Source organism: Octopus bimaculoides, chromosome 12, assembly GCF_046866305.1.
Source record: "Octopus bimaculoides isolate indiv1 chromosome 12, ASM4686630v1, whole genome shotgun sequence".
In the NCBI taxonomy this organism is placed as follows: Eukaryota; Metazoa; Mollusca; class Cephalopoda; order Octopoda; family Octopodidae; genus Octopus; species Octopus bimaculoides.
Genome location: NC_142939.1, coordinates 68365481 through 68387980, shown reverse-complemented (window position 1 = coordinate 68387980; position 22500 = coordinate 68365481). Strand labels below are relative to the sequence as shown.

The following is a 22500-nucleotide window of genomic DNA, read 5'->3' as shown; positions in this document are numbered from 1 at the left end:
TGTACATGCATATATTTGTAAATTCCTGATACACAGATATAAAGTTTGAAAGCCCCAAAAAGTTCGGCAGGGGGAGGTATGTTGATTGTATCGACCCCAGTGATTAACTGGTACTTATTTTATCAAACCTAGATGATGAAGTGCAAAAGTCAACATCGGGGTTTGAACTCAGAACGTAAAATGTACTGCTAATCATTTTACACACCGTGCTAACGTTTCTGCCAACACGTGGCATCAATAAGATAGATAGATAGATAGATAGATAGATAGATAGATAGATAGATAGATAGACACATATTTTGTTACACCTTATATGTTAGGGTTACCTTATCAATTGAATGATGCCCTGAACATAGCGTGTGATTGTACTTATAATTATTACATGTAAGAGGAACCTTCTGGTGACTAAATGATGAAAAAGTTAGTTCTCATTGATTTGTATTTTGACCCGACATCCTATTTGGTTAGCTTTTTATAATATCATTAAAATTGTGGGCAAGAAAACTGCGTAGGTCTCCGTCCCGTGGATGTGAGCGTACGTATGCATATTTATATATGTCCGCTTAAGTATTTTTGTATGCATACATGTACACCTATACGTATACATATGTATTAGCTCACATACATATATGCTTAAGTGTATATATATATATATATATATATATATATATATATGTATATGTGTGTGTGTGTGCATTACGTTGTCAGATATATCCTGCAGCAAAATATATACATGCATACATATATATATATATATATATATATATATATATATATATATATATATATATATATATATATATATATATTCACAAGAATGGTACAACAAGGTACCGATATTCTTGTGAATTTATATATATATACCCTTTAGGGCTACTTTTTGCTGGAAATTGATACATTTGTATTAATACATTTGTATTGAAATATTTTTCATTATATATATATATATATATATATATATATATAATTTTTCTATAACGATATATAGAAGGTGGTATATATTGAACCATAATAATCATGACACATTTCAGGCATTATATTTTGTCACGATTTCTCTATCAGAAAATTATTGTACATTGAAAATGGGGTTTAGTTCTTACACAACGTATTATAATACACAATTGTAACCGAAGGCCTTACTAATATTTTCCTCAAATTCTAACAATGACAAACTCATAAACTAATTTCCTAACTGACTGTCAACCTCGTGAAAGAAAATATTTTGCCTGTTTTGCTGATTGCTCTACATTACTCTTCGTTCACCGAAGCCACCTGTCTTTTGTTTAGATTTTTAAAAAAGCTAGAATGTAATTTAATTTAAAATTTATATACATTTCAATATGAAATCTTTTCTTAACATATATAATAGTATCGCACTTTTATTTGCATATGTTTTATGTACAGAATATTCTTAGAAAAATGTGATAAATTTTATATTTACACAAATAAATATCACATTTGGATGCCTTCATTTTTGAGTGCTTCCTAATTCCTTTTTTTTTTTGTCGAGAAAAATGTTTATACCTCTTTGTAAGATTTCCTATTTTAAAGGCATTCGTGAAGTAACAATAGATCAGTTGTTGTCGACCCCAGCTTACTCAATGTAAGACATTTCCTCTCTTGGCCTTCCTGTTATCAACAGATTACAATTCACCGATTTCCTGAAGCTTTCTTAGAAATCTTATATTATTATTTATCGAAAGTATTATGAAAATAGTTAAATCATATTTAATCTAGGCAATTTCGCTAGATATCTGTTAACCACATGTCACAATACATTTCTGTAAAATTGCAATCAGTTTCTGAGGAAGAGTTTCTAATGTTAAAACAGAAAACTTATCTTTCGTTTACAGGGAAAATATGTATGGTTGAAGCTGTACGCCTTGTGCTTATGTCTACCTTCAATAATTTCTAAAATTGTACGAGGGAAAAGAGATAGAAACGCAAATGCGTTGGCGCTTTTTGTTTAATATTCTAAGATTGTTTACGTTCGTAACTTTAATTATCATAAAATTATCAATGTCTGTCACTGTGGTTAACATGAAAAATACCGGACTAAGTTATTTCATTGACGCTTTTAAAGTAGTTTAGTAATTATCTTGTACACTTACATTGACATATTTGATTAAAGTTTGTCAGGAATGACAAATACCCGTAAACATATTAATTTATAACAAAGGGAAATTTAAATACATCGAGAGAGTATTTAAATTTAAATAAGTTGCGTCGCACATTGCTTGTGTTTGTTTGTTTGTTCGTTTTTTTTAATTTAGAAACTTTGGTTATCGGAAATTTAATCGAAAGAATTAATGAGAAAATCATCACACAATATGTTTCTTTTTTAATTTGATAAACTAACTGAGACAAAAATTAATACATGCTTTCATAATTAATTACTTTTGTTAAATGAATATAAGTAAGTTTCATATACACAGTGACAGTGATTCTCATTTATGTAAGTGCTTCTACCACAAGGAATTTATACAATGTTTTAATATGTAAAGACTGGTGTTTCCAGTCATAAATATCCCTGATTAGATACTTGGTACATTACACCTTACGTGTTATATTAAATGATAAAAGATGATAGCCACTAACTGCCTCATTCTCATGAATTGTTCTTTATCGTTAACACGTAAGTTACTACGTTTATTTAGCAAATTTAAACTAAACTACCATCATTCAATTCCTAACTGATATTTTTTTTAAATGCCTAAAATATACTGTGCAGTAATTATGTAAAATAATATTTCCTATTAGCACAATAACAGCCTCAGCTCATCACATTCTTCCAATTATATGCAATTAGAAACTGAAATTTCTATATCGCATGTCCTTGAAAGTAAGTCTTCACCAGATAATCAAATTCTTTTCTAAAATATTACCTTCCCAGAACTGCAATTTTGAAACATTATTTAGTTTTCAAATCTATGTAAAACAAACCTACAGACGTTAGTCAACATCAGCAAGATATTTTGACTGTCTAGTTTCGGAGTTACTCTAAAAACTACACACACCGACTTTCATTCGAAACAAATTTTTTATTAAAATTACCAATCATTACCTTTATCTATAGTGAAAGAATCTAGATATCGTCAATCAACCATTGTTTGATATAATTCAATTTATATAGTTCACATAAACTATCGAAGTATTGGTCATACTAAATCGTCCAACAGTTATCTGTTCTCTCATGAATTTCTCTGTAATTTGAGTTCCATTTTAATTCACAGAAACGAACAGTCTTATATGTTGTTCGGAAGAAACAATCTAAATTTAAATGTAAAACTGACTCTTTCTGTATTACATATGAACGGATATTGTGGTAGCACTAAATATGGAACTATAAAATTGGACCAGCTGACTACTAAGGAACATGTAACACACTTACTCTCTCCTCCGAAATTGTTGGCCTTGTGCCAAAATTTTAAGCTAACATTTATTTGTCCTTATATGGCGGCGATCTGGCAGAATCCTTACCGCACCACAAAAATTTTTTCCAAAATTTTTTGTCATTAAGTTCTAAGTTCAATTACCGCCGATGTACCAGTTGAGTACTGGGGTCGATATAGTCGACTTGAACAATTCCCTAGAAATTGCTGGTTTTGTGCCAAACGTTGGAAGCAATATGTATTTGTATTTATAGAGTTTGCTTACTTTTATTCAACTTACCAAAGTGTTGTTATGAATAGGTATGAATAGCAAAAGTTTGTTTCGTAAAACAAACACATAATAATCATTATAACATGTAACCACATTTTCATACAATATATTAGTTGTGATAATTAGCTAAATTATGATATGAATACTACTAATCATTTATGATATGAATACTGCTAATCATAATAATCATAATTTATTATGTGTTTAATCTAATTAAATAATGAAAGAACTAACACATTAGAATTTGCTTATAAGAAATGCAACCACAAAATCACAATTCCATTTGAATTAGATTAGTTTTGTTTCTTTCGATAATATTAGCTCCGTTGTTAACAAATTATTACAACTGGTTATATTAATCATTTCTATTGTAAACATTGGTTTCATTTGCTGGTTTAGCAGTTTTGGGTTACTTCTACACATAACTCTATCTCAGTTTCCTATTTCCGAAAACTTATCGAAATTTTATGCAGCTGAATTTTCACAATTAACAGGTTGCTCATAAATCATTAATAACAAATCCATCTGGTCATGAAGTGTTCTCCAGAGCAAATTGCTGTAATATAAAGAGACGATATTTCTTATTTTATTGGACTCTCTTGCTTGTAAATTTTCAGAACCAAAGTTAAAGTGTCTCTAACATAGTATATAATGTATTACTGTTACTTACATGCGATCTCCAATGTAGTCGTTAAAAGTGTGACTAACTTTCATTAGGTATAATTCGAATTTGCGATTGATTGTAGCATTGCATTTCGTTCATTTCTGTTATTTGTGTTCCAACCTAGTAATCTATTTTTAAAAAAAAATCTTTTTATAAACAGTGATTTTATGAGAAATATACATGAAATATAGAATGAAGGACTTTATACACAATATTTATGAATTCCCACATGAAATAGGTTATGAATTTAAATCTGAATTATACGAATAAAACAAGGAAAGAACACACACATGTGCATTTATTCATATATATACATTCACAAATATATATGAGTGCATATATATATGCGTGCGTGTTTGTGTGTGTGCTTGTATGTGGGCATAATAAAATGTGTAATGATTATCTGTTGAATAACATCTAAACCGTTATTAAAATATATGAACCATAATTGAAATATGTAATATATATTAAAAAGATGAAGGTTAATTTACGTGCTATTTACCATACACATACTTGAACATAAGAATGAAAAGAAATGTAACTATAATTTACGAATGGGAAAATATATTAAAGAAGAATTTTTAGTGAATTTTCAATTGTATAATAAAAATGATAGAACTTTTCCATTTCACGAGACATATCTCAAATATAATTAGTGAAGCTATTAAAATAGAGCTGAAAGATGTTATTTATCATATGAATAATTATGTAGTTGTTACATTGGTTAAACTAAGAAGACACTCATTCGTGGATGCAAAAGTTAAAGAATATAATGATGTTTCTTGGAATGAATACCAGAATGGATGTAAAGTAACTTGTTAAAGCAATGCAGATCTAATATGGAGGCAAATACAAGGAAAATATGGAGGAAGGTCGATTGAGTATAAATAAACAGGAGGGAGACAGAGGAGTAAAATATGTAGGAGGAGAATATGAGGGAGGGGGGAGGAAGAAAAAGGAGAAGAAGAAAAAGAAGGAGGAGCAGGAGAAGAAGAAGAAGAAGAAGAAGAAGAAGAAGAAAAACAAGAAGGAGGAGAAGAAGAAGGAGAAGAAGAAGAAAAAGAAGAAGAAGAAGAAGAAGAAGAAGAAGAAAGACAAGGAGGAGGAGTAGAAGAAGAAGAAGAAGAAAAAGAAGAAGAAGAAGAAGAAGAAGAAGAAGAAGAAGAAGAAGAAGAAGAAGAAGAAGAAGAAGAAGAAGAATGGCTTTTGATATAGGTGCAATGTTGAGTGTATTACATTTTATCGACAATATGGGGATGAAAGATAAAGCTTCCAGGCGAAGTTACCTTCAGAAAGTGGATTAGTAAGTGTGATTGCGGATTAGTAGACGTGACAATGGATTAGTAGATGTTCGAGTAGTTGACTGCTCTTTCGGTTTATTAAATCCAGAGGAATGAAAGGCAACGCAGGTATGGCGCTAAATGCCAAGCTGAGAACCAGCTGTCATCTCTCTCTCTCTCTCTCTTTCTCTCTCTCTATCTCTCTCTCTCTCTCTCTCTGCCTCTCCCCCTCTCTCTCTCTCTCTCTCTCTCTCTCTCGTTTCCTAATGATCACCTGGCCAAAGAGTATTCTAAAACTTTGGCCCATACTATTCGTGAGTAGTGTGGAGATTACTAATTAGAGCTAGTTAGAAATTAACTATTAAAATATCTGCAAAGCGGCGAGTTGGCGGAACCGTTAGCACGCCGTATTAAAAGCTTAACGTCGTTTAGTTTATCTTTGTGTTGAAGTTTCTCCGATGTCAATTTTACCATTCATCCTTTCGGGGTCGATATAATAAGTACCAGCTGAACGTAGGGTCAACGTAATTGACTTATCACATACTCCGAAATTACTGGCCTTGTGCCTGAATTTTAAACTAGTACTCTTTTCTTTTCTACACTAGGTACTAGACCCGCACTTTTGGGGAGGAGGCCAGTCGATTAGATCGACCCGAGTACGCATCTGATACTGTATTTATCGACCCTGAAAGGATGAAAGACAAAGTCGACCTCGGTAGAATTTGATCTCAGAACGTAAAGAGAGACGAAAAATTGGAAACTAATATTAAAATATTTCTGTGGGGCGTTCTGCAAACAAACTAGACTAGAGGTGTTCAGCACAATACATTCTTTATGTTAAGTCTTACCCATGTCTGTGTGTAAGCGTGTTTGTGTGCATAAGTGTCTGTGCGTGAACCCATAGTGGTGCATATGAGTAAAGCTAACTGCATGGAACCTTTACGTGTACGAGCTTTTGAATATCGCTACTGAATAATGCGCAAACAAACTCAGATACACCTGCATCTATACAGAGTTTAATACGTATAACTCTGCTTGTGTCTGTGTAGACAAAGAGGGGAAGAGAGTTAGAGAGAAGGAAACGTTGGGAGAGAAGGAAAGTGTATGAGAGAGAGAGAGGTGGGGCGTGATAACGCCATGGTGATATAGATATACATTATCGATCGCACACTTTAAATAATCGCTAAATTTTGTTCGAGGCTGTCATCTCTTGAGTAACTGTATATATAAATGTGGAATGTTAATTCGAGCGAGTGGAACACTTAAAAAAAGTTATTCATCGATGAATTCGATGAGAAAAGAACAAATATTTACGAAACGGATCGAAAGAAGGCTTTGAGAAGAAAAGAATGAGAAATAAAAGATGAAAATGTCATAACATGCACATTGATTCCAAAAGACAAACTGTCTCACTTGCTATTTCAAAATATTTGTTTAGCAGTGAGGAGAAAGTGCGGTGTTGTGTATTTTTCAGAGTAAATTAAATATTTCATTCTTGACTTAGATTGTTGACAGTTAAGGTCCCCTTCCCAAATACAGTTAACTAAAATATGAAAACGAGGTTTAAAACAAAAATATAAGACATTTTGTAAAAATGATATTCTTTGTGGTTAAAAGCACTGGCAAATCTTATGATACTAATCACTTTGTTGTAACGCAAATATTATTAACGGGTACTTATGTTCAGTAGTACTTTTGAAAGACATGAAGAGTTATAAAATTTATAGATAAATATAAGCAGCAAAATGATCACAAAAACTGTTACTCAGAGTGTGACGGTCTCGTCCGACGAACGGGAACGTGAAACTCTGAGTAACAGTTTTTTTTCTATATTTTAGCTGGTTTTTAATAAAAGCATACTACTCTAACTCTAGTATTCGAGTACTATTTTTTCCAAGTTGTTTCGCATTCATGTACTTACTCTGCTATATATATGTATATATACATACATATACATACATGCATATATGCATACATACGTATGTACATACAGAAACTCTAGTCCACGTCAATAACTGTTGCTTTTCCTTCGGCAGGTTTCACCCTGAACTCCTCCGCGTGCCTCCGTTCTCACAATAGCGCTGTTTTTCTTTTTCACATCTCCTGACATTTTTTATGTGACCACCTCATCACTCTTTAGCAACCAGTTTGTTCGAACCCAAGCAATGGAATACTTTCTAACGGTTTTAATGCTTCCACATTAAGCAGAAGTGAAACGCTGCTACGTACACGCCTCACGTCAAATAAACTTATCGATTCCTTCTTTCTAGCTCATTTTTATTCATATCGAAGGAGAACATATACTTTATCCATGGTATTAATAGCATTGGAAAGAAGCTGTAGAACAATGAGCGAAATTTATGAAGGTATACATTTTCCAATAACTATTGGAGCCACCCTTAATAGAAATGAATGAGCTTTTTACCTGCCCAGAAATGAAAAATATATCAAATTGCATTCGTGGCAACTACAAAGCAGGTAATAGAACATGACAACCTCCAACAGAATTGACGTGACTAATTCCGGACCGAGTACTGAACAATTGCAAACGAAACATGAATTCCAAAATGCCCTACCAATTCCGAAACTCCGTTTATAATGTATATGTAAATATACATATAGCCAGCACACTCACCCCCCCCCCCATATATATATATATATATATATATATATATATATATATATATATTAAGAGCATTACTATACATAAATAGCTCACGCTAGGATTACCTCCAAAATATATTCCTATATCTTTACCGAAATTCTCATTGTCTGGATCAAAGAATCAAACTGTCTCATTTTTTGTATACAGCTTGAGATCATCCATATGAGACAGGTGATTTATTATTATTATCATCATCATCGTTATCATTGTTATTATCATTATTGTTATTATCATTATCGTTATTATTATTATTGTTGTTATAATTATTATCATTATCATAATCATTATTATTATTATTATTATAACTACATTGGAATAATACCGTAGAAATATTACAATTTGCTCGATCCTATTTTACCTAGACGTAGCTGAATATGTATCAAAATATGTTCAAGAAAATATTTATTTCACAGTGAGAAACACGGAGATACAGCATTATAGAACTAGAATACGAGGCAGGAGAAAGTTTATGGTCATTACATAAATATAGCAAATATTGTTACAAAAAGTTGAAGACATTGAAAGAAAGAATGTATATGCCGGGTGCTTGCTCAGGAACAGTGAATTCCTGTCTATCGGAATAAAGTAATGGGATTATAGATTTTTTGAAAGCAAGCATTACTTTGTTTGGTAGTTGGTAAGGAATAATGGAGAAGAACATGGGATTCAAGAAGGAATATAATCAATGGTGTACAAGAGAGAAATGGTGAGAACTTATTTCAATATAAATGAACGGGGAAAAAGTTATACGTAGTTAAAATGGTTCTGGCATTGACTGTGGTGTGTCATCAGCAGAAAAATATACCGGCGTGGCGTGGCGTGTTGTGTTGTGTTGTGTGTCTGTCTATGTCTGTGTACACGCATACAAGTAGAGAGCGAGAGAAAAGGAACAATAGAGAGCAGAGACAGAGGGAATTACATCTATAAAATGTTTCAAGGAAATTGGATGCAACCACTCTCAGTGTCCTTATATTACAGCAAACCTGACGTTCTATTCAATATATTAATTGCCGATCCATCGATTTGTAACATGATCCTGTTCTAATGACAGCAGGAATGTAAATTTATGTCTTCATCTGTGTCAACTTTCTAGCAAGGAAGCAAATTGCCTTTGTTTGTCTAGAAAACAGTTATCTTTCTCGGCTTAAATCGCTGTATACTAGATGTCGATACTGCAATGCGATAAATGTTAAGAGTGCATTAATTTCTAATGTCGAAGATTATTATGGCAGAATTTTTAAAGTTAGTAACTGAAGTGTTACTAACGACTACAATAAAACAAATGCATCCGCCATTGAACATACATTAAAATATTCGTTCATATAATTTACAACAGACTACAAACAGTGGTGGTAAATAAAGTTATATGTTTTGATTTAACTCTAAATTGAATCGGTTCGCTGAGACATGTTACAGTAGAAACATGCATGCTTCTAATGCCGTATGGTGCTCGTATTACAGATTGACAACCACATAATTTATGCAGTGGAAGTGCTAGATATTTGGTTAGACTGAGTTGGTTGGATACGGCGTTGTTAATTCATCATAACTAGAGTTACATGTTTACGTGAACACTTTAAGCTCATCGTTTATTAGTTGTCGATACTAATTAGAAACCTGTACTATACATAAATAAAATCAATACTCAATATTTGATTCGAAAATTAACTGGCTCTGTACGCCGAAATTGCAATACTAAAATATTTTTATAGTTATTATTACACATGTTAAAGATCAATATTCACCAATAACCAAATTGGTAGTAAGTCGGAGGTGTTAAAGTGACCGATAGAATAAGTACTAGGCTTACAAAGAATAAGTCGTGGGGTCGATTTGCTTGAATAAAGGCGGTGCTCCAACATGGCCGCAGTCAGATGACTGAAACAAGTACAAGACAGTCTATGTAAAAGTACTTTATATTGTCACTCATTCAGCATAACCACTGCTGGAGGCTTTTCACTTGATGCTGACACTTCTGCGCAATATGCCTATTCGAGATACTTTTTCAGGACAAATCCCGCAGGATTCTCACTTACATTTAGTATACCTACGTTAAGTAATATAAACGGATTATTGTTCTGGACTGATACTGCTTCCGTCGCTAATGCTGGTTCATTTGTCTAACCCAACACCATATATTTATTAATCGTTCCTTCTATACAAACCGTATGTTTTCAGTCTTTTTAAGAATCAGCAACGTAAATATCGGAGGAGCGATTCATGGCACTTCTACTTCTAAAAACGTTTCAAACATTAATATATGTATTGCGTACCTTTTCTCTGTAAACACAAATGACAACCAATCAACATACGAATATGATGATACACGCACACACAGACACACACATATGACTTCATTACGGTTTTACGAAGCAAATTACTTAACCACGCCATTATGCTAAATAGATCCGAAGAGATAACATTTTCAGCAGACGGGCCTACTCATCTTAAATGTAAAGTTCTCGTAGTTTTCACTTTATCACGAATGAATGCAACTTTGAAATTTATCATAAAATATTATTTGGAAACTATGGGAAACATTAAATTTTGGGCTGTAAGAGGCGGTTAGATACGTAGTTTTGTCTACCAAGGATAGCATTATACCTTTAAGAAACTGTCAGTGAACGCCTCTATATTTTCTGCCATATGGGTAGATTGAATCAGTGCAAGATTATTCAATCAAAATCATATAGAATAGTAAGTAATCAGTGTGTCGCAATAACCGTCATAAATATAAAATATTCAATACGTTTAAAACTTGTACAAGATCAAAATATTTACACAAGATTATGACTAACTCTTCTTCAGTTAAATACTTGTCAATTATTCAAATTTTTATGGATATACTGACTTTGCAGCAAAAAAAAAGAAAGCATATTCACAAGATTGAATTAAATATCCGATGAAAAATTACGATATTGAATTCATTTTAATTCGTTTTCATACTGAATAATTTCATGTGCTATAATGCATTGAATAGAATATTTATATGTTGTAGCTGCACGGCTTTGATTTAAATTTACTTTTGCAGGGATTTTGTTTTACACATAAATACAGTAAATCCAAAATAATATCGGTAACCATTGTGACTGAATCTTCGTCATAAAACCGTTCTTTTTATCACAACACTCATAAAAGGCACACTCTAAACCCGCTGTATATGTATTCATTTCTAAATATATAATGATGTAATTTTAACACAAAATATAAATCACCTATGTATATCTCTGATCGATACCCAGGTGCTTTAAATTCTCTCTGCTCTTTTTCCCATCTAAACCAATTTTCTACCAGTGTATAATCATGGTTACATTTACGGGACTTTTCTGTCATTTTATTTTTGTCACAAGCCCCATACACAAACAACTTCTAAAAGGTCTAAAGTTATGAAGTACTAGAATGACAGAATTGAAGCACAGCATTTTCACTCCTGGTTCGCCAGAGACAACTAATCTGCATACTAAAGTCATCTTTTACGCATGCGCGTCTATACTCTATTTTAATTCTGTGGGACAACCTCTAAAAATGTTGATGTGACTGAAGAACTATCAGTAACCTATTGTCACCCCTCATTAAACCCACTTCTATATGAATTACACCACTTTCTTTCTTCGCCATAAATCTACGACCCCGTTGTAAACAAAGGAACATAGAACCAAACCTGCAGTTTCTTTAAGACCAGCGTCTTAAAATAGTCTTTAACAGATTCTTATAAAATTTGGTTTCTTCACTCACTGAACATATCATAGAAACACTTTTGTAGAAGGTATTGTTACCCGAAGTAATGGGGATCGCCAAGTGTCAGTTGCTAGACATCACAATTAGCGAATGACCTCAGTTGTCAGACTCCACCATTGTTTATGATCCCAACCGTAAGACTATACAGTAGTCAACAGGGTCAATTGTAAGACTTCACAATTACTGATGGTCTCAATAAGCGATCGTACTTCCTCATGTAGCAATATTCTATATTTGATTTCATCTTTAGAGCAAGCCATTTCATCAATTGTTCAGGAAGACAGGCGTATGAACCTGAGGGTATAACGGTTCAACATTAACTTCAAAGATGGGTTTCTACTTCACGCAAGGATTATTAGATTGTGTTCAAAGCACAGAATATCTTAATCATAGGTATGCGTGCCATACGTTCTGTTCAATCGAGCCATACAAAATTGAAATTTTGGAAATAATAAAGAACACCACATGATTAATTGTCAGACGATGAAGGAGTGGACAAAGAAGATACTACAGAAGAAATAAAACGAGATTGCGGTGGTTCGAAAAGATGTTAGCACTGACTCTAGGGTGGTGGCTAGTGGTGGAATACACAATAGTTCATAGGGCGTTACTCTTGATAGAAGTCTGCCGGAGATAGTGAACCTCTGCACCACACAGGATCAATGTGTTGAGATGCCGTCTAGTATATTTCTGTGCTCATTGTAACCGAAGGGAAGAAGGAATAACAGCGTATATCTATCTATCCAAGTTGTATGTAAAAATGTACTTAATGCCTGAGATACGGTTAAGTCTGAATCGACATTTAAGACACATGGTCTCTGACCGTTGAGTATTGGGTGAGGTAAAGATGTTTAGAGGTTATGCAACGTTAATTAGAATCTAATTCTTCAAAGAAACGCTACTGATTCAGTGTGTATGAGCACCAAATATATTTCATGTTAGTATACAACTTGTTAGCAAAATCATTTGTATAGACTTTGAACACAAGTGTAGATACTGACATAAAACACAATTACATTAGAGATTAATATTTGCGACTAAGTTTTCTCTATTATTTATTCGGAGAACTTACTGTAAGGGTTCAATCGATTGCAATGAAATATATTAAGTTCGATACATTTAGTATTTTCTAAATGTCACTATCACTAAATTGCTTTGACAGTGTTATCACTCGCAGATTATATAGATTCGTGCTTCCAAAGGGAATCAGATACTGGAATGATTTTAAACAGCTTCTAATTAAATAAATGCCAAAACTAACAGAGCATCTTTTATTTCATAGGTGTCGGAGCAGAGAAGAGCTTGACCAAGTTTTCTGTTTAATTCGTAATATTCAAGCAGGCTTTTATGTTTATTTGCAAAGCAGTGAAAGAAGGGCCACGTGATTTATCCCCTATATTATGTTTCACATATAGAAATTCGATATTCACAGCATGACAAATTATATTAAATTAGTATAAACCAGACGAATAACTGAAATTAAACTCATTTATATCTCTAAGTTCAACTTCTGTTTGATTTTCAGTATTCGCATTACGAAGAATTTTTGATAATATTTTCACTAAAACCCGTTCTTAAACTTTGATACCTGAGAGGGTTTTCATTAAAAATGGTTTTCATTAACTTTTCTTCTAGACTTACACACGTTGTGAGAGAGGAAAATGTGAGCCGCGACGATTGTATTATTTCAAAGTTATTTCCCGACGACGTACAATAAATGAAATATCTATCGATACAAATTAACGCCGGCTGAGTAACACCTCGTTGCTATGGAAATAATTTTAAATTAATTCATCTATTATTTTCCTACTCTGCATAGATTCAGTGATCAAAGATAGCGCAAGTTTAGTTATCAGTATTACCTCAATCAAAACGAATATTTGATGTTACCAAATAAATTATTTATAAAATACAGCATCTAACGAACAAATCAGCTTTATTATGGACATTTTAGCTTTATAAGTACTCACATCTTGTTCACAGTGCTGTTGTTTAACTATTAAATAATGTTGAAAATAGCGGGTGTATTTCCTTTTGGCTAGCTACATTCAAAGTATAGCCATATTATTTGAGTAAAGATTTTTAACAAAGGCATAAGCTTCAGTGAATATCTATAGCCTGCTCATGTAAAGTTTTTCTACGGTATATTCATGGGATTCCTATTCAACCCTACAGTCACGGAACACTTGCCATAAAAACTGTCAAATCACCTCAATATCCCATACTCGTCGCCATAGTGTTAATGTTATGATTATTTTAAGTCTACATTTTAAGAAGCAATGCCCCTTGCAGTCAAATATCCTTTGAGCGATATTCACTAACAGCAAAGTTATTTAAATATCCATCTGAGTTCAAACATTAAACGAAACACTCTTACATCGGCTTTGTGAACATTTCTGGCAACAGAAAACACATCGGTCCACGATTTCAACGTGGTTTAGTAGAGAAGTCAAACCTGAAACATTGTACGCATTTTGTGCGTAAGAGAACAAGCCGAATAGTATTTGTGTTCTATGCCTGTAGTAAATTTCATCTCTGACATAAAAGAACCACTCAACAGTAATATAGTCATCCGGGACAAGAAGGTCTCACATATGGAATATTGTTGGTTGTGATATATTTTCAAACTGGTAAATGTGGCAGTATGAAGTTTCTTTTCCATTATAGTTTAACATATTTTCTAGCATTGTCAATTATATGATGTAATTCAAGATGAAGAATCAATAAAGATAGAGATTCCACGTCTTCCAAAGCTACAGCTGTCCATTTGAGGGAACACATTTTGTATTACTCTTTTATTATCATTATTATTAAGTAATTAGAGACTTAGAAGCAATAAAGCTAGAGCTTTCACGTCCTTCAATGTTAGTGCTGTCAAGTTGACTGAGCGTTTCTATATATCTGTTTGGGAATAAAAGTTTCCAGCGAAAATATTTCTAAATACAATTAACTCTGATAGGAAATGATCAGTGAATTGGTTTTGTGAAGGTTCTGGAGTGAGAGAGAGACACACACACTACAAATGTAGATATAATTTTGTTGCTTTAGGGGTGCGGATTAGATCTGGTGGGATATACGCATGATGGATGGTGTTTCAGTCATGACAAATCTCGCTTCTTTATTTATCAAGGATCAACATGTCCAGTGTGCCCTTTTTACAATATTTCTGATTTAAGAAATATTTGGCTGGTATTTCTTGTAACCGCGTTATTTCTCTCGGAATTTGCTGCTGTCGTTGCTGACCAATAATACTTCAACAACATTTCCTAAGGGACAACACCACTCTTCACTCTCACTTACTTATTCGACTGAAACTTGGATCATTGAACGGGGGTTTGGCCGAAGAGAAAAGAGTCCTTCATCAGTCCGTTCAGTCTTGTGTAGCAGACAATCACCTCGAGCATAGCCAACAGACGAAGCGAATCTTCTCATTCAAAGAAAGGTTGTGGTGCAATATCTATTCAACAAAACTTCATAAATCAGGAACGCTTGTACGATGACCGAATGCAGATAGATTGCAATCGTCGCTCTAATACATCATAACAGACACAAATGATAGCTTTCCTATATCTATCGAGTTTGTCTGGAAGTTGCAATATACAAATCCTCTATCGCAACCCGGTTTGGAAGAAGTTTATGGAAGTTATGCGTGCTCCAAACGTTGAACATTCACCGTTAGATAAAACTTCCGGATATTTTCCAGTTAAGATGCTTGCTAGGATAATTTATGGTTACTTTAATACTCTGGTGGATGGAGTTAGCTATTTACTTGATGCTCTCCATAGTGCTAGCCTCTAGTTTATATACACTGTCTTGTGGGGTCGCTTTAGTCACTATGTTGCTATCATCCAGATAGCGAGAGTACATGGTTAGGGTAATGAAACTCTCTACTAACCTTTCTTTCAATCTTCTATCCCACCATATCAGAAATAGCTTAGCCACATCACCAGCAATATTAACACGGGAAACAGCACCTCCTTCGGCGTATATCCTGTGATTAAATCTGAATATGTGGCCCTTTAGTGTGGCTCTGGGCCTCGCATCTGTCGCATGTACGTCCATTTTTCTGACATGATTGTAGCTTTCGAGAGTCCGTATGGCTCTTGTTCGTCCCCCCTCCTCGCTCTCTTGGTGTCTTCATGGCCATTGAGTTTACAGTAAGAGGCCTCCATCTTACTGAACGAGCTCAAAATATTTGCAATTAAACAGGGAAGCAATACGTGCATTTGAACAACAGAATAAATATGCGTGTGCATGTGTGTGTGATCCTCTCTCTCTCTCTTTCTCTCTCTTTCTCTCTCTCTCTCTATCTCTCTCTCGCTCTCTCTGTCTCTCTTTCTCTCTCTCGTACATGATCCATATACTCATGCATATTTCAGATGCTGATAAATCAGTGTTTTAATAGAACGTATGATCAGTATTCTACGTAAATTATCTTTAAATTTTGATTCTTTGTTTATATCAATTTCGATATATTTATAGAAGATAATTATGGCAAGCTGAATGTAATAATTATTTCAGAGAATAAATATTGAGAGAATTGCACATACATCATATCAATTTTGTTGTTAATTGAACGGTGAAGATAGATCTCATATATATATATATATGATGCTAAATCAATCTTATCACTATTTTATGTATATTAAGTTACACATGCTATTTTATAAGGTTAGCAGAGATTTCTGCAATGAGCGAAGATCCAGGTAAACACATTATATAAACTATATAAAGCATCTGTTGCTAATTATATTACGTTTGATATTTTTATTTTCAATAAAGATAGAAAAATAGAGATCTTTAAATAGTCTAAAGAGTTTTTTACGGGACCTTTCTTGGTTAATTTAGAATAGCTAAAGAGCGTAAACAGAGAGCCATCCCTATATTGTCCCACATCCAGTGTGGTTATTTACTATGTATACATTGAAGAATATACATCTCTACTCAGTATGATGCTTTGGCGGTGTCACTGAACTCTATCGTAATGTAAAAATTATCTGATCTAAATTTTCGTGTCTAGTAATTTCCTTCTAGTTCTATTATAGTTTCCCTAGCCGTTAGCATATCAAGTTCTTTGAGAAATCTGAAATCCTCATCGCAAACATTAAAGCTTTATTAAGTAAGATAGGGTTAATAGAGGTGTAACAGTTAGATATAACAACTTGAATGAATTTGGTACGTTTTTTATCATTAATATCAATAAACCGTTCTATTACTCCAGAAGCATTATACCATAAACTTAATTAATTTTTTTGTCAAAGCATACGCGAGTGCTAATCTATAATAAATTTACCAGCAGTTTTTTAAAAAGAAAAAATTATGTATACACACGGACATACACACACATGCGCGCGCAGCCACCCACTGATTATATATATATATATATATATATATATATATATATATATATATATATACAGAGAAAGAGAGAGAGAGAGAGAGAGAGAGAGAGGAAGAGAGAGAGAGAGAGAGAGAGAGAGAGAGAGAGAGAGAGAGAGATAGAGAGAGGTGTAGTGCCAGTGGAAAGCGGTTACATCTTTTATGAGCGGTGAACCGTGAAATGATATGCGTGATACCGTGCGTTCTTTTTCCCGCACAGAAAAGTACAAATGTAATACCTATTCATTCTTATAAGTTTCACTCGGCCAGTTTTTATGTTGTTGCTGTTGTTGTTGTTGGTGGTGGTTTAATCTTTATTTAATATTTGAATATATTTATGCTGTTTTCACTTCTATAGTAGTGGGCATATGAAAGATAATGTTTCGTTAATGACCAACTGAAAAACGCGTAGCGTTCCATTTATACTACCCACTCTGTGGTTGCTTAATTCATGACAGCTTTGTGTCTACAAATTGTTTGGTATTGATTGGGCAATGAAGGTGGGCAGTGTCCTTTGAGGAGCGGTGAAGAAACTATAGAACTACCCCTCAAGAAACTCGCGTAGCTTTCTTTTTCTACACATCTAAAGTACAGCAGAGAAGTGTTTATAATTTTATTTTTCTGTCAAATACAAATGTTTGTAATATTAAAATTGCTTTCACTGTTCCAGATGCCTGCTACGTCGTGCGTACTCTATACGTATGTGCGCTTTCGTGTGTATCACTGTGCATGCGTCTGTGTGTAAAAGCATTTAATTCATCTTAATATAAGGCATTGTAGATTCAACACGTTTCTAAAAGTGCTGCTTCCCTCACTCAGGCAAGTTTACTTCAATTTAAGAAAAACTGAAAACAAACAATATCGAATATTAAAGTTAACGATGAGTTTTGCGAAAAGTTGCAGATTTTCATGAAAATTGCATTAACTTCTAGCTAAGAAAAACAAATATATTTAAAGTGGTACAGTCCAGGCAAAGAATACGATTTAAGAAAACAGATAAGATTAAATTGCAAAGAAAAACTTGTTAAGCGAAATATAACAATGAATACAATAAAAGAAATTGTTTAGAATTAAATGCAATCAGCTTAGAGTAGCCAAACAGTTCATGAATTGTCCCTTTACAAAGATGGTTATATAGCAAACCTAAAGAAAACACAATTCTTAAGAATCTTCTGCGAGCAACTAGATTTTATTTGCTAAATTTCAAGGAACCGAAAGCAAATATATAAAAATTTATCCGCTTTCACTCGTAATTTCGTCCGCTCTTTCGTCACAAACACAATACAGACGATTTGGAATTAAGGAATGAAAAAAAAAAATGCGATTTACATTGAGTGGAGGAATAAAAACAAAAATAGATGAAATTCTTTTCAAATTACCTTTTCTGCGACAAACATATACATTGTTAACATCAAACTGGTAGTGCCGACTGCACAGAAATGAACTTACAAAGAATTTACAAATATTACTCCCATAAGCAATACTAGCATTCATTTAAAGATATATATATATATATATATATATATATATATATATATATATATATATACATATATATAAAGTGAAGTGTATTGCCACTTAAGTGCGGCTGACCCCTAGGGGTGGATGTTACTGTTGCTTTAGCCCCAGGAGTACATCTCCTCCTGCGGCTAAAGCAACAGTCACATCCACCCCTAGGGGTCAGCCACACTTAAGTGGCAATACACTTCACTTTATCGTGCAGTTACTGTTAATACTTCATTTAGAGAATTAACATTGCTTATATATATATATATATATATATATATGTAAGGAAATAAGAGCGAAAGCAGTCATAAAGTCCACCCAATTCATAGAATGGTTTCACAATATTCTATTTTTGTGATTAAACTAAATTTAGTGTTAGCAGCAGCAGCGGAACGATTTTACTTCAAATCTTACCGGCGCCCCAGGCGATATTCATCTATTGGCAAGCAGAGTGTCGAACAAAACACTTTTTAGGTCTTTGTTCCGGCTTAATATGGTCTAAATTCAAATACGGCCGAGGCACATTTTTATCTCCTGGATGTTGATATAATGTATCCTTGAAGTACTAGGAGCAATTCAATTGATTATACGCCACCCGACCCGGCCCACCACCAAATTTCTGTCCCGTCTCTTGTACTAGAAACATAATGGTCCTGATGTAAATGAGGCAGCTCCCCCTCCACCTGTCGGCTTCAATAAAACGGTTGCGGAGTTTCTCTTAAACCTCACTTTACTGTCTTAAAAATGCAATACCACAATAGTTAGTGCAATCCTTTTGGATATATCGTCTTAAAATAAAGTGCACTTAGGTAGAAATCTTTGATCTATCATTGCTTGATCAAAACTTATATTCAGCTCTCGGAAACAAAAAACTAATTCTCCGAACACTCCCTCCCTCATCACCACCACAATCAATCAAGTCCTGAAATATTGCTTTGTGGTCGTATTTCTAAACAATGTCAATAAAATATAACATTATCTGACATTTCAGTTATCAGCAGTAAAGTTGAGCAATAATGTTTTCAGAAAATTAGGTCACACATGTACATCCGATACACACACACACACACACACACACACACACACACACGCACACACAGATATATATATACACACACACACACATGTGTTTGTGTGTGTGTGCATGTGTGTATATACTTACGTCACGTACAAGTATAAACATAAATACGCCAATGCGAATATGTAAATGCGTGTATGAGTGGTTATATGTGTGAGAAGTGAATGCCTGTGTGTGAGAGACTGGGCCTGTTTATGCATCCCTATTTGGATTAGAATTTATAAGTAGAGTGTAAATAACCTTTACAAAACAATACATTGTCCAATGTATTTGTGTTTGTATAAAGGCATTTAGAGATTATATACATCTAACACACTCATATCAGTTGTTGATTTAACATTTCCATTGATGATTTCTGAAAATATCACAAGCATATAGAAGACTGGCACTCCGTCGCCTACGACGAGGGATCTACTTGATCCGATCAATGAAACACCATGCTTGTGACATTAACGTGCGAGCGGCTGAGCACTCCACAAACACGCGTACCATTTAGATAGTTCCCATTGAGTTTCAGCGTGAAAAGAACGTGACAACGTTGGTCATTGATAATACAGAGACTACTCATTTTTGCCAACTGAGCGAACTGGAGCAGCGTGAAATAGAGTGTCTTGCTCAAGAAGTTCCAAGAATGGAACTCACAACCATACGATCTTGAACCAAATGCCCTTAACCACTAAGCCACGCGCCTTCCTCTATGTGAGTACAAAGCATCCATTTACTAACTAGGCATCTTTCAACTGAGAAAAAACAAATAATATCACGCTAAACTTTATTGCGATGACCTTTATAATATATATATATATATATATATATATATATATATATATATATATAGGTAAATGTCGAACGATGAAACTGAGTGCTCAACTCCGCATTGGTATACGGTTTATTTGTGGGTTAAAGTTACCATTGGTTTCATGACAAGAAAAGTGGAAATTATCCTAGAATCTTAATCTTTGAAACTGATCACATGGCGATAGGTATTCGCCGCCATTTTCGAAAACATTTAGTTCACGGGTGTTCTCTTAAATTAATGTGCATAAAATAATCAATCAAAGGACTTTAATCTTGGGTAGCATGTTTTGGATGTGTGTCTCGCTTGGATTTATCTTTTGGGCAATTTTTGTTTCTTGCGGTCAATTTGTTAGCATTATTGTGTTTTTGTTCTGGACATGGTGTTCTTATACTTGTGTGCTGAGGTAGTTCATCATTAGGGCATATTTCCGTTTGTGTGCTATGTGCATTCACGTTTAGGAAAGGGGCTCCGAATTGTCGAGGACACAGCAGCGAACTATGATGTTCCAGTGAGCTGATGAGCTTTGTTCATACACAATTATATTGCATAATAACGTGCATACATACTAATGCAAATATGTGTGCCAAATATCTAGCCTATTGAAATCAATAGCTGTAATCATATAGAACCCACGTGATTAAATAAATATGCATTCAATTTTCATACATCTTGATTTTATGGGTTTATCATATGTATAAACACTCCAGTAGAGGTAGTGGAGCAGATAGTATCCAGGCTACATATGTTTCGTAGCTAGCAAAGCCTGCGATGTCATAATTATTCAGCTAGCTACTCACCAGACCGAAGATAGCTTGATTATATGAAGATTACATTGTCGTTTGGGGGGGGGGGGGGCTGAAGTTAACTCAGCGAAAGTTTGATTTGAAATGAGAGGTGAAGCGGGAACAAAAAAATACAAATGAAAGAAAATCATAGATGCTTGAAGATAAGAAATGCTTGATGAAACAAATGGTCAATAAGAAAAGTGCTGGTTAACATGGTTTTAACCTGGATTTTACCTGTTTCACTCAATTTAGATTTTTATTCGCATTTGTAGTAACTAGAGTGAATAAACATGAACTATGCATAACCTTTTTCAGCTTAACGATTTTCGATGTGAGAAAAGCCTACAGTCTTCGATGCCAATAAATGATTGTTCCTGAACGTTGTTTTTTATACCTACCACGGATTGCTCGAAGCTTGCAAACTTCCTACACTTATAACCTTGGTTCCTACAACTATTACATATATGCCTGTGTATAGTTTTGGTTGAGAATGGAATAAAAAATAAGGTTTTATATATCAATAAACAATACATTGTAGAATACAAATTTTAAATTCGTTTTGTTTCATTTCAATAACCAGTTATATGGCATAAAAATAAAAATTACGATTTAAAATCTTTATTTAAATTAGCTTTAGTAGAAGGGAAGAACCTGTATACCTAGGGTAACTAAAATAATGGTAAAATAAAGTTAAAATATTCACAAGGGACTAATATCATGAAAACACATATACATACTAAAATACCTGTACATATATATACACTAAACATACAATCGTTGGTAACTTGCCCCCCACATACATATACAAATAACTCCAGCCAATATATACATATATATATATATATACATATATATATACATATATATATACATATATATATACATATATATGTATATATATATGTATATATATATGTATATATATATATGTATATATATATAT

General features: G+C 33.6%; 1 long non-coding RNA gene across 2 annotated transcripts in view; it reads right to left on the bottom strand.

The window, feature by feature from the left end:
- Positions 1–22500, bottom strand: part of LOC128249172 (uncharacterized) — a 62810-nt gene that overhangs the window by 6033 nt on the left and 34277 nt on the right. For both annotated transcript variants that reach the window (XR_008265268.2, XR_016243901.1), the window contains one exon: positions 4334–4455. This is a non-coding gene — a long non-coding RNA (uncharacterized LOC128249172). The remainder of the gene's footprint in view (positions 1–4333; positions 4456–22500) is intronic.